The following is a 15,059-nucleotide window of genomic DNA, read 5'->3' as shown; positions in this document are numbered from 1 at the left end:
AGTCTCTAACGGGCAGGCGACGGGCTCAGGCTCTGGCGGGCAGGCGACGGGCTCAGGCTCTGGCGGGCAGGCGACGGGCTCAGGCTCTGGCGGGCAGGCCGACGGGCTCAGGCTCTGGCGGGCAGGCGACGGGCTCAGGCTCTGGCGGGCAGGCGACGTGAAGCTGCGGTGCAGGCTGCTCTGAACGGACGGTCTCTGGCTGGACGGTCTCTGGCTGGACTGATGTTACCGTGAGGGATGAACCACAGACCCAAAGCGCCCTGTCCAGAAACTCCGAGAATGGTAGATGTAGGTCATCGAGCAACAGTATCTGGGCTAAGGGATCATCCAAACCTCTCCAGAACCGCTGTTTAAGGAAATCTTCCTCCCAGTATACGTCCTGGTGCAGGTGAAGATATACCTCTGTGAATTCCTCCAGTGAGGCCCCATTTTGGTCAAAGAGGAAAGCCTCCATCTGGTCGTCCATTTTTGTGGTCGGTTCTTCTGTTACGGGTGTGGTGCAGGTTGAAGGAGAGGCAGCAGTCAGCAGATCAAATACAATAAACTTTACTAAATAACTCAAACAGGAATCCAGGAAACATAACCACACCAAATACAAACGTACCATACACAAACGAGAACCGACAAGGAGTGAGGGAGAACACAGGGTATAAATACACTTAGAACGGATAATGAGAACAAGACACAGCTGGGGCAAATGAACTGATAATGACAGGTAGACAGGTGAAGGAACTGAGAACTAACGAGGAGCGGGAAAACTAACACAGGACTCAACCAAATCACAATGACGGGGGGAAACACAGGACACACATGTAACACAAACAAGAAATATACCATAAATATATTTTTTTTTTGAGTAAAAATATACTTTCTTCCCCAAAGCTAAAGTATTTTTTGTATTACAAGTACATTACAAATTAATTAAGAGTGTCTTCCAAACAAACAAGAAATATACCATAAATATATATTTTTTTGACTAAAAATATACTTTCTTCCACAAAGCTAGTACTTTTTGTATTACAAGTACATTACAAATTAATTAAGAGTGTCTTCCAAACAAACAAGAAATATACTATAAATATATTTTTTTGAGTAAAAATATACTTTCTTCCCCAAAGCTGAATGCACTTGTCAGGGTCATTACAATAAATAACATGTAACTTCAATACCACACAGATACACATAAAGAACTCAAACTGTGTTTATTAAAGCCTCAAATGTTTTTAGCATTGAAAAACAGAACAAAATGCACCATGTTTTTAAAATAAAAAGAATGCTGAAAAAAAAATTAAACATTGTGGCACTTGTGGAACAGCAAGCAAACTTCAATTTTACTTGTTAAATTGCTCGTTGTTGCACTTGCGCCTGATGGTCGCTCGCACTTCAGACGGAGTTGTGTTTGGAAACTCCACAATAACAGTGTCTGTTAACAAAGTAAATAGGGAAGGTCAGAGGGCATGTTCATAAAACTTTTACTTTCCACTACATCAGACAGTAAACATAATGTATTACACCCAAAATACTTTAATAAAAGTACATTGTGAATAGCAGTGAGGAAATGTATCAGTATGTCATGTCAATATTGCTTCCAGTGTGTTAATCAAACAGAGTATACAAGAGAAGAAACCTCATAATATAAATCAAATGATACAACGTCATTCAAGTTGAAAAGTTTATTTATATTATAAATCAGACTAAATTGTAATAGAGACATGCACATTTTCTATAAGACTGCTTTGAAATGGCATGTATTGTGAAAAACACTTTACAACATAATTTGAATATTTTATTTTATGAATAGTCACACAAAAAAAGAGAGGTTAGAAATTCTATTGGAAACACAGTCCCCAAAGTCAAAGAAATAAAAGAAAATACATCTGCAAGAAGTACAAAAGGTCTCTGCACGGGGATGACATGATCCCCATGATGATGGATGTCTTTGGATGCATCAAAATACTGGCTGACATGATAACTACCAGTCTGAAGCATTTCTCTATTAGGCGGACATTTCAGCCACCTGAGCAAAATCATTCTTTATACCAGACCTGTACAGTGCATACACAAAAACGTGTGTAACTTTTAACTTTAATGTGCTCTTTCTATTTGATTTGACCCTTGATATAACTAAATGATGTACATTTTAAGTTACCTGAGAAAACATTTTTAAAGTATAATACACTGCCGTTCAAAAGTTTTGGATCAGTAAAGTTTTTAAAGAAGTTTCTTAGGCTTATCAAGGCTGTATCTATAATACTGAATATTATTTCACAAAGTTTTCTATTGTAATATACTAAAAGAGGTCATACAATGCCATTTTTGTACAAGCTAATATGATTCTTTAGGGTCTAAATTAAAAGTTTGTAATATACTTTGATTAAAAATTCTCATTAGTAGGCCTATTGTAAGAAAACTAGTGCTGGGCCGTTATCGGCGTTAACGTGCTGCGTTAACGTGAGACTATTATCGGGCGATAAAAAAAATATCGCCGTTAATCAAAGTTGGGTTGGGATCATAAATAGCTTTTTCGAATATCGTTATATTTTCGCGCAATTCTAATGTGTATGACGCCGCGCCTACTGTCACAGATCGCGCAGGAGGGTATTTTCCTGTCAGGGACACAAGGTGTACTTTTACTTTGTTACGTTGGTCGACGTCCTCTTGTTACTTTATTTTAATGCAATACGTTGTTAAATGAGTTTATTCCAAGCTCGCTGTGTCCTTTGTATGGGCATGAGCGATGCTCATTTACAAATGAATCACTCTTTTGAGTCGATTCTGTTCAAAGACTTCATCAAACAAGTTGTCAGATGATCTGTCTAAATCGGTTCGCGAATCAGTTGATCTGTTCAGTTCCTCGCGCACTGAATCGTATGAAGCGCTTTCAATTCACACTCGGAGTCGAAACAGGAAGATTTAAGAGCATCAAGAGCGTTGGATGAAGTGGCCGATCTACAGTCTAGTCTAGTGAATGCAAATCTGCAAATGCATCATATTTTTGCCAGCGATGAAGATCTTTATTAGTTGAACATCTTCGTATGCTGTCTGTGAATGAATGATTCCACAGGACGATACATTCGATTTCATTTCATTCAGGCAATACATTGTGTGTGTATTGCGCAGTGGCATAATCACACGAATAGTTTACATTGATTGAAACTAATTTGTTTAAAAATGAGGCTATTGCAGTAACAAGGCAGGTTCACATAAAATTCTTATGACATATGATGACATTATTTTTTGATCTAACGAGCATTGGCGATGCAAAAACGGACTGTCGTGCGTATTGTTTTTTTCTTCTTCTTCCAATTAGCCTACTATGTTAAAAAAAAGGACGAAAACAAGTTACTTGTTCAATTAATAAACAGTTTGTTTGATGACAAATCGCTAAAGATGAAATTGGCCTCCCTTTCTGTCATTGCGTTTTTTTGTTGTTGTTTTTTTTTTTTTTTTTTACGATATTCGACTTTTGCTCCTCGATTGTCGAATGGCATTTTTGGCAGAAATGCACATCCCTACGCGAGGCAAACTATTCTCAAAGACTTACTTTTAGTCATTATTTGGGTAGCACACATATTCTGAATGCCTTCGGGATAATTCAAATGAGCCATTTTAATCTAGATTAATCTAGATTAATTTCAATATTAATCTAGATTAATCTAGTCAAGTCAAGTCAAGTCACCTTTATTTATATAGCGCTTTTTACAATACAGATTGTATCAAAGCGCTTCACAGTGATAACATGAAAACAATATAACACAGTTTGTTTCTAAGATTAAAAAAATTAATCTATGCCCACCTCTAAAGAAAACACTTATTTTACCTGGTCAAAAACAGCTCTGTTTTCAGCACGCCGTTTCAGTGCATATGCCTTTAAATGATCATGAGCTTTGCTCACCCCGCCTCTCTGTTCTGTGCGTACACCGTTTGTAACACAATAACCATAACGCATTGTTCATTATAAACGTGGGATTATGAATTATATGGAGAACGTCGTACATAGAAAACATGCAGTAATGTATCCTGAGTGTAAACCTTAGACGCATTCATCGTGAAGCGATTTGCAATATAAAGTTTAATAAAACGTTACACTCACTTCAGTTGTTCTGGAGGTTCAGCAGGAACACGAATAGCTGGTACCGATCTTTTTTCATGAGCAGCTTCTTAGCAAAACCAGCTTTATACTGACCCTCGTTTATAAAGCAGTCTGGTGAGAAATGATTCGCGCAAACATGAGAGCATTGACGTTGCTCGTGGGGAATATTCCCTTCAAAAACAAACTCAGCCACTACGTCTTCAGCGGTTCGGATTTAGGAACATTAAAATGACTGCTGTGTTCGTTATTGCACCCAAGAACAGAACACCACAATCGCTTAGACGCCATTCTGCTCATAGACAGTGCTCCAGCATATCAACAATGACCGCGCCGGTCTGCGCGGACTATGATTGACAGCTCCCTCACGAGCGAGGGCGGGTCTGTGTTGAAACGCTGCTGTCAATCAATACTCGTGGGAGGGGCTTCCGAGCGTGTGACGTCACAAGCTCGAACGGCTCGATTTGAGGCAGGGGAAAACATATAAGGAGATTAAAACAAAAACACTGGATGGATTTTTATCATTATATGATGGTTGTGTACAGGCACTGCCAACACACATATCAGTACAATCAACTTGTAAAAGTGCATGTACCATTATATGACCCCTTTACTTAACTGTCACCCCCCTTTTTTTTGCATAGACATAAAAATCACTATCCAAACTTAAATGGTTGTAATTCAGGAATGCTTTGGAATATAGACCTATGGCTGGTCTTGTTTTAAAGGAGACATTTTCCAGATTATTGTAGAAGTCTAGAAATTGTAAAAAATGAAACAGAAAAAAAGTTATATAAGTTTGAGTTTATGAAAATATAGAATGTAAAAATATAATTATTTATATTTTATATAAAATATATATATTATAAAATATGTTTTACACTAAAACTGCTAGAAAATTAAAGCCAAATATCTAAACAAGTTGTGTTCCAAATTTTAGGTTGATATCTCAAAAAATGAGCTTTCAGTAAGATTTTATTCGGGCGCAGTACCCAACTTTTTCACTAGGTGAACACCAGACTCCATTACTGCCCATATAAGGGCGCCTCCATTTTCATATGTTTTGAGTGATCTGAACCATGTATTTCCATAATTTTCATACAATTTATGAAGTAGACATCCTATTCAGAAGTAGTATGGGTGGTTTGGCAGTATTTGATTTGAATTAAACCTCTAATAAATGCATAAAGACTACGTTATAGCGTTATAGCTCGCAGCCGCATTACAAATCGAGAATCCATACATCTTTCTTTATATTTAAAACATTTTCAGACCTTTTTTTCTCATAAAATGGCATGAAAACAAACTGAGGTTTCTACCAATCTTTCATGATTTTTCATGTTTATTGTTATTTCAAAATAAAGGCCTAAATACTCCTAATGAATATGAAATATTCTTGTTGCAAATTGATAAATTTCTGCTCCTCTGTAATATATTTTAGATAACAGCCACCAAATATGAAAACTAGAGATTTTAAGCTTTCAAATGATATATAGTTTGGCAATATTACTTTAGGTTTTTACTAAGATATTATTGTTTTAAACATGCAATGGCAAATGGGCCCGCCGGCGGGTTTTAAATTATAAATTATTCCTGTGAAGCAAAGCTGAATTTTCAGTGTCACATGATCCTTCCGAAATCATTCTAATATGCTAATTTATAATGTCGAAAATACATTATTTCAGGATTATTTGAGAAATAAAAAGTTAAAAAGAACAGTGTTTATTCAAAATAGAGATTTTGTGTTACAATATATACACTACTATTCAAACTATGTTTGCGGTCAGTAATTTTTTTCCTTCTTATTTATTACTTTTTTGTTAATTAATACTTTTATTCAACAAGGATGTGTTAAATGTATAAAAAAAAAGTGATCGTAAAGTGTTATAAAATATTTATGTTTTTAATTAATGCTGTTCTTTTTTACTTTTTATTAGCATAATCCAGGGTTTCTCAACTTCAGTCCTGGAGGGCCGCTGTCCTGCAGAGTTTAGCTCCAACCCTGATTAAACACACATGAGCAAGCTAATCAAGGTCTTCAGGATCACTAGAAAGTCACAGGTAAGTGTGTTTGATCAGGGTTGGAGCTAAACTCTGCAGGACAGCGGCCCTCCAGGACGGAGTTTGAGAAACCCTGGCATAATCAATGAATCAAAGAAAATAGTTCCAAAAATATTAAGCAGCACAACAGTGGCGGGGCTCCCAGCTCAGAAATTGGGCCCAAACCCAGAGTACTCCCCCCGTATCTCTGTTTAGGAAGATAATCAGGCAAGTGTGAGGAGATGGGGTGGTGGAGGGATGCTGAAAACTGTCGAGAACTATGGGTGATTCGACTGCGAATATTTATAGGCTTTACTCATGCTGATTGAGTGGACCTGTTGATTACTGATTGCTGACAGCTGGCTGGAATGACTTGATTGATCATTAGAACGTGTTCCTCCCGAACCTTGTTAATAAAACATCAATTCACGAGTTCACACTTACCAATGATCAGAGAATAAAAATGGTTATGCGTATTTGGCGTGCTGTCCGGGGGGAGGGCTCCGAGCTCGGAAATTGGGCCCGAACCCAGAGTACTCCCCAAAAGCAAAGTGAGTAAAGGACAGCCGCCTGCTTAAAGACCCCCCGAAAAGAGCGCAGAGATTGGCGGGCTGGCATTTCAAGGAGAGCCTGGTAGTTTGGCTGGGAGAGCTTGCGGTGTCCGACGAGAGTTCAATGCTTACGGTGTCGGACGGGTGAGTATGGATGTTCGAACGGGAGGGTTGTTGTGGCAATGGTCCCAGCCTCGGAAAGGGTAAGCCTTACCAGTCCAAGGGAGCTCTCGCGGAGTCCGCTGGGAGCAGAAAGAGGAGATATATATACTTGACCGGGAAGGCTGTCTCTGGGTCCGCTGGGAGATCAATACTCGCTGGACGGAGAGAAGACAGAAGCTCGACCGGGAAGGCTCTCGCTGTGTTCGCTGAGAGATCAATATTCGCTGGATGGAGAAAGAGGAGATATAAATACTCGCTCGGGAAGGCCGTCTCTGGGTCCGCTGGGAGATCAATACTCGCTGGACGGAGAAAGAAAATATATAAATATTCGACCGGGAAGGCTCTAGCTGTGTCCGCTGGGAGATCAATACTCGCTGGACGGAGAAAGAAGAGATATAAATATTTGACCGGGAAGGCTGTCTCTGGGTCCGCTGGGAGATCAATACTCGCTGGACGGAGAGAGAAGACATAGAAGCTCGACCGGGAAGGCTCTCGCTGAGTCCGCTGGGAGATCAATACTCGCTGGACGGAGAAAGAAGAGATATAAATACTCGACCGGGAAGGCTGTCTCTGGGTCCGCTGGGAGATCACTACTCGCTGGACGGAGAGAGAAGACATAGAAGCTCAACCGGGAAGGCTCTCGCTGTGTCTGCTGGGAGATAAATGTTTGCTGGACGGAGAAAAATAGAAGGCTTTTTTATTTTTATTTTTATTTTTTTTACTAATGAGGATTTGGTGGGCTTTTTTGATATGGAAACGATTAGTTCTGATATAGGTTTGGAACGCGTCTGAGGACCATCTTCCAAGCGCTTGGATCTGTTGTTGAGAGAGGCCTTTTTGGGCTGCTGAGGTTGCTGCTCCGATGCGAAAGGAATGACTGGAGAAATTCTCTGCTGGGATGCCTGATAGTTGGAGAACAGATTTTAAGTGTTTTTGGAACCAAAAGCGTGTCACGGGTTTAGAGTCGTCGTCAATGAACAGGGGTTAGAGAGGGGATTTAACATGAGAGATTCTCAGTTGGAGGTAAGCTAGTATAGTTTGGAATGGTTGAATTGGTGACGAGAGGTTGAAAATATATATGAAGTGGCCTTTTTTGGTTTGATCTGTTTTGCTTTGTTTAATCAGAAAAGATATTGTATCGCTGTCAAGCACTGAAAGATCTGAGATGTTTGGGTGGATTTTTGGGTCGAACCTGGAAGTGATAGCCAGTTCCGAGCATCTTAGGAAACCAAAAAAGGCTAAAATGAACATGGCGTCGAGTCTGCGAGAGGTATTAAGGGATCGGTAGCCTGAGCGGAGGGTATGAATGCATTTAGTAAGAATATCCAACGTTATCGGTTGTCTGGTATCCGGGCGGGTGGGCTGGGAACGTTGGATGCCTTTAATTAAGAGGGAGGTTTGTGAATTATTTATTTCCGGAGAGGGGGCGCCGTGAATCAATTTGTGAAAAAATTGGATGCCGCTTAAGTAGCTTTTGATGGACCCAACTTGGAGGCTTTTAACGCTGTTAAGGTAAGAGATGAAGGAGGTTATTGTAAGGAGGGAAAAATCAGGGAATGGCGTGTTATAAGAAAGGTGGAAGGCTTTAAAACATCTCCATGCGGTCACATAGGATTGGAGAGTTCTGGGGGAAACTGCTTGGAGAATGGTGTCGAGCGATATGTTGAGGAGGGAATTTTGCGGGTGGGTTATGGGAATATTAATTCCGAATAATGAGGTACTGGAGTTGGGAACTTGTCTGCCTCTGGAGCCAGCATCCTGAATTTCTGAAACATAAAGCGAGACAGAGAGTCAGCAAATTGTTTTTTTGACCCGGGGATGTGTTTAGCGATTATGATAAATTGATCACATGCGGAAATCCAGATTAGACGTCTTAAAAGTGGCATCAGTGCGGGTGAATGGGAACGGCCTTTATTAATGCACTGGACTGTAGCTTCGTTGTCACAATGCACTACAATACTGCTAGCAGTCCATTCTTTCCCCCACAGGAAGGCTGCTACTACGAGAGGGTAGAGCTCGAATAATGCAGAGGACTGTAGCGTGTCCTGTATTTGGGGGGGCCACGTAGACGCGAACCAGCGTCCTTGGTAGAACCCTCCAAAGCCAACGGAGGGGGCTGCATCTGTGAATAGCTGGATGTCGATGGGGGAGGAAATTAGATCTTTATAAAAAAAAGATAGGCCGTTCCACTGTTTAAGGAAAGTTATCCATAGCCCGAGTTTGTCGCGGCATGCTGAAGTTATGGAAATTAGATCCTCTAGTGCGTGGACTGAAGACGCGAGGGAGAGGAGATGAGAAATGAAAGGGCGGCCTTGTGGAATAATGCGCATGGCGAAGTTTAAGTGGCCGAGCATGGATAGGAGTTCGCGTTTGGAACACTTTGGACTGTCCACGAGGGTAGATGAGATGAGGATTACTCTATCGATTTTTTCCTTGGGCAGGGAGGCCTGGAATCGAACTGAATCTAGATTAATGCCAAGGAACTCGATGGATGTGGCGGGACCCATGGTTTTTTCCTGGGCGATGGGGATTCCGAGCTCGGAAAATACTTTTTGAACTGTGAGGATCTGGGCTGCTGGAATGGCGCCGGGAGGCGAAATTATTAGAAAATCGTCCAGCAGATGAATGAGATGAGGAATTGCGTAATTGTTTGACAAGATCCAGCAAATGGCTTCAGATAGCATGTCAAAAATTTTGGGGCTACTTTTGCATCCAAAAGTTAAGCGAACGGCGAAATAGAATTTCCCATGCCAGCGCACTCCGAATAAGTGCCATGAATCCGGGTGGATGGGCATCACTTTAAAAGCCGAAGTGATGTCGATTTTTGCGAGCCAGGCACCCCGACCCACGATTTTTATCAAGTCGACTGCGTGATCTACGTCGTGATATTTGAGAGAAAATTTATCGAGTGGGATCAGGCTGTTAATGCTTGGGAACAGGGATATATGTGGAGCTGACAGATCGACTATGAGGCGTTTCTTACCTGAAAACTTTCTCGTAGCCACTCCAATGGGGCTAATGCGAAAAACTTTGAAAGGAGGCTCATCAAAAGGGCCAATCATGAAGCCTGACTCGACTTCTTTTTTAATCAGGTTGTCTACCACGTCGGGCTCGGCGAGAGCCGATTGGAGACTATCGCAGATGATGTTTTGGGAGAGCGGACAAACCACTCCCGGTATAAAATCTTGTTGTAGGCCAGACAGCAGATATTCGGTGAAGTCAGAGTCTGGGTGGTGAGCTAGTTCGATGGAAAGGCGAGAAATATTCACGGGAGTCGATAAATAATTTTTAGATCTTTTATTGACATCTTTATACACAGGGCATACAGGACGGGCATGAGCACCGCCGCAGAAGCTGCATATGTGCAAGTACCGACAACGCTGCCTGGTGCATTTGCCAATATTAAAATTGTTGCATGGCTGTTTGTTGTCTGTAAGTGCTCTGGAGCTGAATTTAGACTCGTGTAGGTTGCTAGTCGCCGGTCTTGGTGTGTAGCTGGTGGATTTGACTGGTGCTGTTTCAGGGCGTAGGGGAACGAAGGGGTTAACTTGGGGGCACGATGTTGTGGAATGTGCCACTGACCTGCAGACCGCGCAGGAAATATTCCTGCAGCCGAGGAAAACTCTGCTGTGTAAGTCAGTGTCTAGTGCTCCCCAGTAAGGGCATTGGTTCCACTGAGAAACCCTGACAGCGCATTTTGCTGAAAAGAGTTTGTGGTATGTGTAAAAGTGCCCTCCCCCGTAGGACAACGCGAGCTCGGCTATCAGCGCTAAATAGTCATTCAGTTCGCGTCGCCTATGAGGGAAGGCTGAGCAAATGATGTCTGTGAAGTGGCTGAAAGCAATTGAAAACTCTGAAAAAGAAAGTAAACGTGACGAATGTGTATTTTGATTTTTTAAGGTGACTGAAAAATCCCCGCAGTCTAACTGACGGTTGGAATCGGATACGGGAAGCAGAGAAAGTAAATGTGAGAGATCTACATCCGCACCTGCCAGAATCTGTGCTCGGATGTTTTGAGTCACCGGGGGAGGCTCCAGAGCGACGGCGTTTGGTGGAACTGGCATCGGGGTAGCTGTGAAGAGAGAATATTGTGATTTGGCATTTAGAAGATAGCTGTAAGGGAGAGAAGCCTGGGATGCGACCATCGGCGGAGGCAACGTCACGCTTAGGTCGGCCTGTGGGGTTTGAGAAGGAAAATTGAGAAAAGCACCAGGGGGAAAAGGAGGAAATGGATGAGATGCCTGAGCCTGTGTTGCAAGCGGAGGTGGTCTTGCACTTGCTTGGGCTGCAGGCCACTGAAAAGGGGAGGGGTTAGCCGTAGGTGCTGGAAAATGGTGGAAAGTTTGAGTCTCCACCGCTAGCGGAGGCAACCTCACGCTAGCGTCTGCTACGGGAGCCGGAGGCCACTGCAGAGGAAAAGGGTTAGAAACAGCAGGAGAAAAAAACTGGGAAGCGGAATGAGAGCCGGCGGGCCCAGCTGTGTATGGCGCTGCAGCGGGAAGCGCCGTGTTGAAAAGCTGAGGTGAAGCGGGAGGCGGGCGAGGTCTCGTGGCGGTGGAATCTGGAGCGCGACCCAGGCTCGCAGAAATCCTGGCGCCCCGGGCCGATGCGCGCGGCAAACCGGACCATGCACGGGAAGGTGGCGGAGTCGGGCGAGGCGAATTCGGGGCCTCGCGAGAATTTCCCGGCCTACTGGCCGCCTTGGAACCTGGGGTGGATTTAGGAGAGATATTTGAAGATTGTAAGGTAACATACAGGTTGTAAAGTTGCACTTTAGTCATCCTGCGCGAGGGCTGAATATCAGAATTTATCAGCGCTTGTCTCAGACTCAAGACTGTCCACTTTCCAATAGGCGGAATCGTTGGCACGGCCGAACGATAGGAGGACGCTGGCGAGGAAGCTGGAGTCCTCGCCGGTGGAGGTGAGGGTAGACCTCGACGTCTTGGCGTGCGAGGAGTTGTTTGTACTGACCGGCGCCCACGAGATGAAACGTGGGGCTCGGAGGCGGTATCAGGCGGAGAGGTTGTCCTGGGGCCAGCTGATGGCGGCGGAGCATGGTTGAGCTCGTCATCGGACGGTGAAAGTTGCATTTGGGACATCTTTTAGCAAAGCAGTACGCCAAATGCTGAAAACTGTCGAGGAATATGGGTGAGTTGACTGTGAGTATTTATAGGCTTTATTTGTGCTGATTGAGTGGACTAGTTGATTACTGATTGCTGACAGCTGGCTGACTTGATTGTTTGATCATTAGAACGTGTTCCTCCCGAACCTTATTTATAAAACATCAATTAAAAAAAAGAAAAACAAATGTGAAGCGACCAATTCTATCCATTTTGACGCCTTTTCATTCATAGCGGCGCCGGTTACCAAGCAACATGATTACGCGCCAGCTGCAGCTTGATGACGCAAGCGTACCGCGGTTCGGATACAAATAATATTTGTGAACACAGTCCATCGGGGGCAGGGAGAGGGGGGAGCAATCAAACTCGGGTTCGGAACAGGCAATCGAACCAAGTGTGAAAGCACCCTTAAATAACGAACTTGAGCGCGCAAAAGACGCGATATGTGAACAGGGGGGGCGGGTCTCTGCCCGCTTGTCTCCATCCGCTCTGGCATCCTCTGTGAACGGCGCTTTTTCTTGCGCGGCTCGAGCAGAGCGGGGGAGAGAGAGAGAGAGCGGGAGCCGGTTCGTCGTCAAAAACGGCCAGACGACCCCGCAGGGTGGTTAAATCCATCCCGTCGCACTCAGGGCAGCCGCAGTCATGGCCATCAGGAAGCGCATATGTGCCGGTCTCCGCCGACGAGCGGGCCTCAACACGAGGCACAGGTGATGCGAGGCATTTGGAACAACGCCTCGGAAATTTGCTCTTAAAATTATTTTGAAAACCAGATTTTTTCCACAAAAATAAGTCTGCAAAATGGGGGGGTCGTCTTATATTCAGGGTCGTCTTATATTCGGTATACGGTATTTGGAACCTAAAATAAACCCGAATAAGAAAAACACAGATGCATAAGAAATAACTGCTACCATACCACACTTTACCAGTGAAAGAGGAAACATGCAACATGGATGCAGATAAACTCACGAAGACAGTCATTTAAAAATGCTGTGCTACCATACTTAATCCTGAGAGAGAGTCAATGTGAGTGAAATGAATGTTTGAGTCAGTGAGAGTGATTGATCTTTTCTTTGGGCACTATGATGCATTGCACTTGCAAAAGATCAAATTGGCCAAAAGTCTGTCAGACATTTGTGCACGACGGGGCCGTAATATGATGCCTCCATGGCTGAAAACACGCTCCACTGGAGCACTAGATGCAGGCACTGCCAAGACCCTGATGGCCACCCGCAATAGTGCAGGAAGGGTGCTCCGGTTTATAGCCCAGAACAAGAGGGCGTTCTGTCCTTCAGATATGTCAATGTAGTGACTTAGCTGATGTGCTGGAGTGGTCCCAATGTTTTTCCTCCGTCTCTTATGATATGCTGCAAACAGCCCCACCTCATGTTCAGGCTGTTGACCTTCTTGCTCTTCAGCGTGAAATCAGCTTTAATGTTAAAATCATCACAAATGGCCTCAAATTGCTCAGTGATTCTTTCAGCGGTGTGTGGGCCTTTGCAAGGCCAGTAAATTCAAATTAAGCTTTATCTTCTCATCAGCTGCCTCAATGAAGTGAACAGTTACTCCAAGAAACCCCCTCATTTTTCTATCGGACCAAATATCCACTGTGACAGACACATTTTGTGCGTTGCTTCCCTAGTGAAAAAAAAGTATGCTAAGTATACTTGCAGCCATACTAATTGTCAGTATACTTCAAGTGTGTTAATGATTAGTTAACTTGAAATGTGCTATTTTGGATAAAAAAAATTTGTACTAAGTGTATTTTAGTTATAATTAAATTATACCAAAGTATAACTTTAAGTGTATTTAGTGTACTTTTTGATGCTAAATTGAGACAATTTCAAATATACTTAGTACACTTTAAGTACATGCGTATTTTCATGCTTGATTAGTGATATTAAAGCGTACTTTTTGTACTACAAGTACATTACAAATTAATTAAGAGTGTCTTCCAAACAAACAAGAAATATACCATAAATATATATATTTTTTTTGAGTAAAAATATACTTTCTTCCACAAAGCTAGTACTTTTTGTATTACAAGTACATTACAAATTAATTAAGAGTGTCTTCCAAACAAACAAGAAATATACCATAAATATTTTTTTTTGAGTAAAAATATACTTTCTTCCCCAAAGCTGAATGCACTTGTCAGGGTCATTACAATAAATAAAATGTAACTTCAATACCACACAGATACACATAAAGAACTCAAACTGTGTTTATTAAAGCCTCAAATGTTTTTAGCATTGAAAAACAGAACAAAATGCACCATGTTTTTAAAATAAAAAGAATGCTGAAAAAAAAATTTAAACATTGTGGCACTTGTGGAACAGCAAGCAAACTTCAATTTTACTTGTTAAATTGCTCGTTGTTGCACTTGCGCCTGATGGTCGCTCGCACTTCAGACGGAGTTGTGTTTGGAAACTCCACAATAACAGTGTCTGTTAACAAAGTAAATAGGGAAGGTCAGAGGGCATGTTCATAAAACTTTTACTTTCCACTACATCAGACAGTAAACATAATGTATTACACCCAAAATACTTTAATAAAAGTACATTGTGAATAGCAGTGAGGAAATGTATCAGTATGTCATGTCAATATTGCTTCCAGTGTGTTAATCAAACAGAGTATACAAGAGAAGAAACCTCATAATATAAATCAAATGATACAACGTCATTCAAGTTGAAAAGTTTATTTATATTATAAATCAGACTAAATTGTAATAGAGACATGCACATTTTCTATAAGGCTGCTTTGAAATGGCATGTATTGTGAAAAACACTTTACAACATAATTTGAATATTTTATTTTATGAATAGTCACACAAAAAAAGAGAGGTTAGAAATTCTATTGGAAACACAGTCCCCAAAGTCAAAGAAATAAAAGAAAATACATCTGCAAGAAGTACAAAAGGTCTCTGCACGGGGATGACATGATCCCCATGATGATGGATGTCTGCATCAAAATACTGGCTGACATGATAACTACCAGTCTGAAGCATTTCTCTATTAGGCGGACATTTCAGCCACCTGAGCCAAATCATTCTTTATACCAGACCTGTACAGTGCATACACAAAAACGTGTGTAACTTTT

The 15,059-nt window shown here is 42.1% G+C and overlaps 1 pseudogene; it reads right to left on the bottom strand.

Moving 5' to 3' along the window:
- Positions 1 to 7,467: 7,467 nt before the first annotated feature.
- Positions 7,468 to 11,942, bottom strand: LOC130097672 (uncharacterized; annotated as a pseudogene).
- Positions 11,943 to 15,059: the final 3,117 nt, after the last annotated feature.

This window comes from Rhinichthys klamathensis, unplaced genomic scaffold (assembly GCF_029890125.1).
Source record: "Rhinichthys klamathensis goyatoka isolate OS25496 unplaced genomic scaffold, OSU_Roscu_1.1 h1tg000223l_1, whole genome shotgun sequence".
Taxonomy (NCBI): domain Eukaryota; kingdom Metazoa; phylum Chordata; class Actinopteri; order Cypriniformes; family Leuciscidae; genus Rhinichthys; species Rhinichthys klamathensis.
The sequence above is the reverse complement of the archived record's forward strand: the minus strand, read 5'-3'. Positions and strand labels throughout refer to the sequence as shown.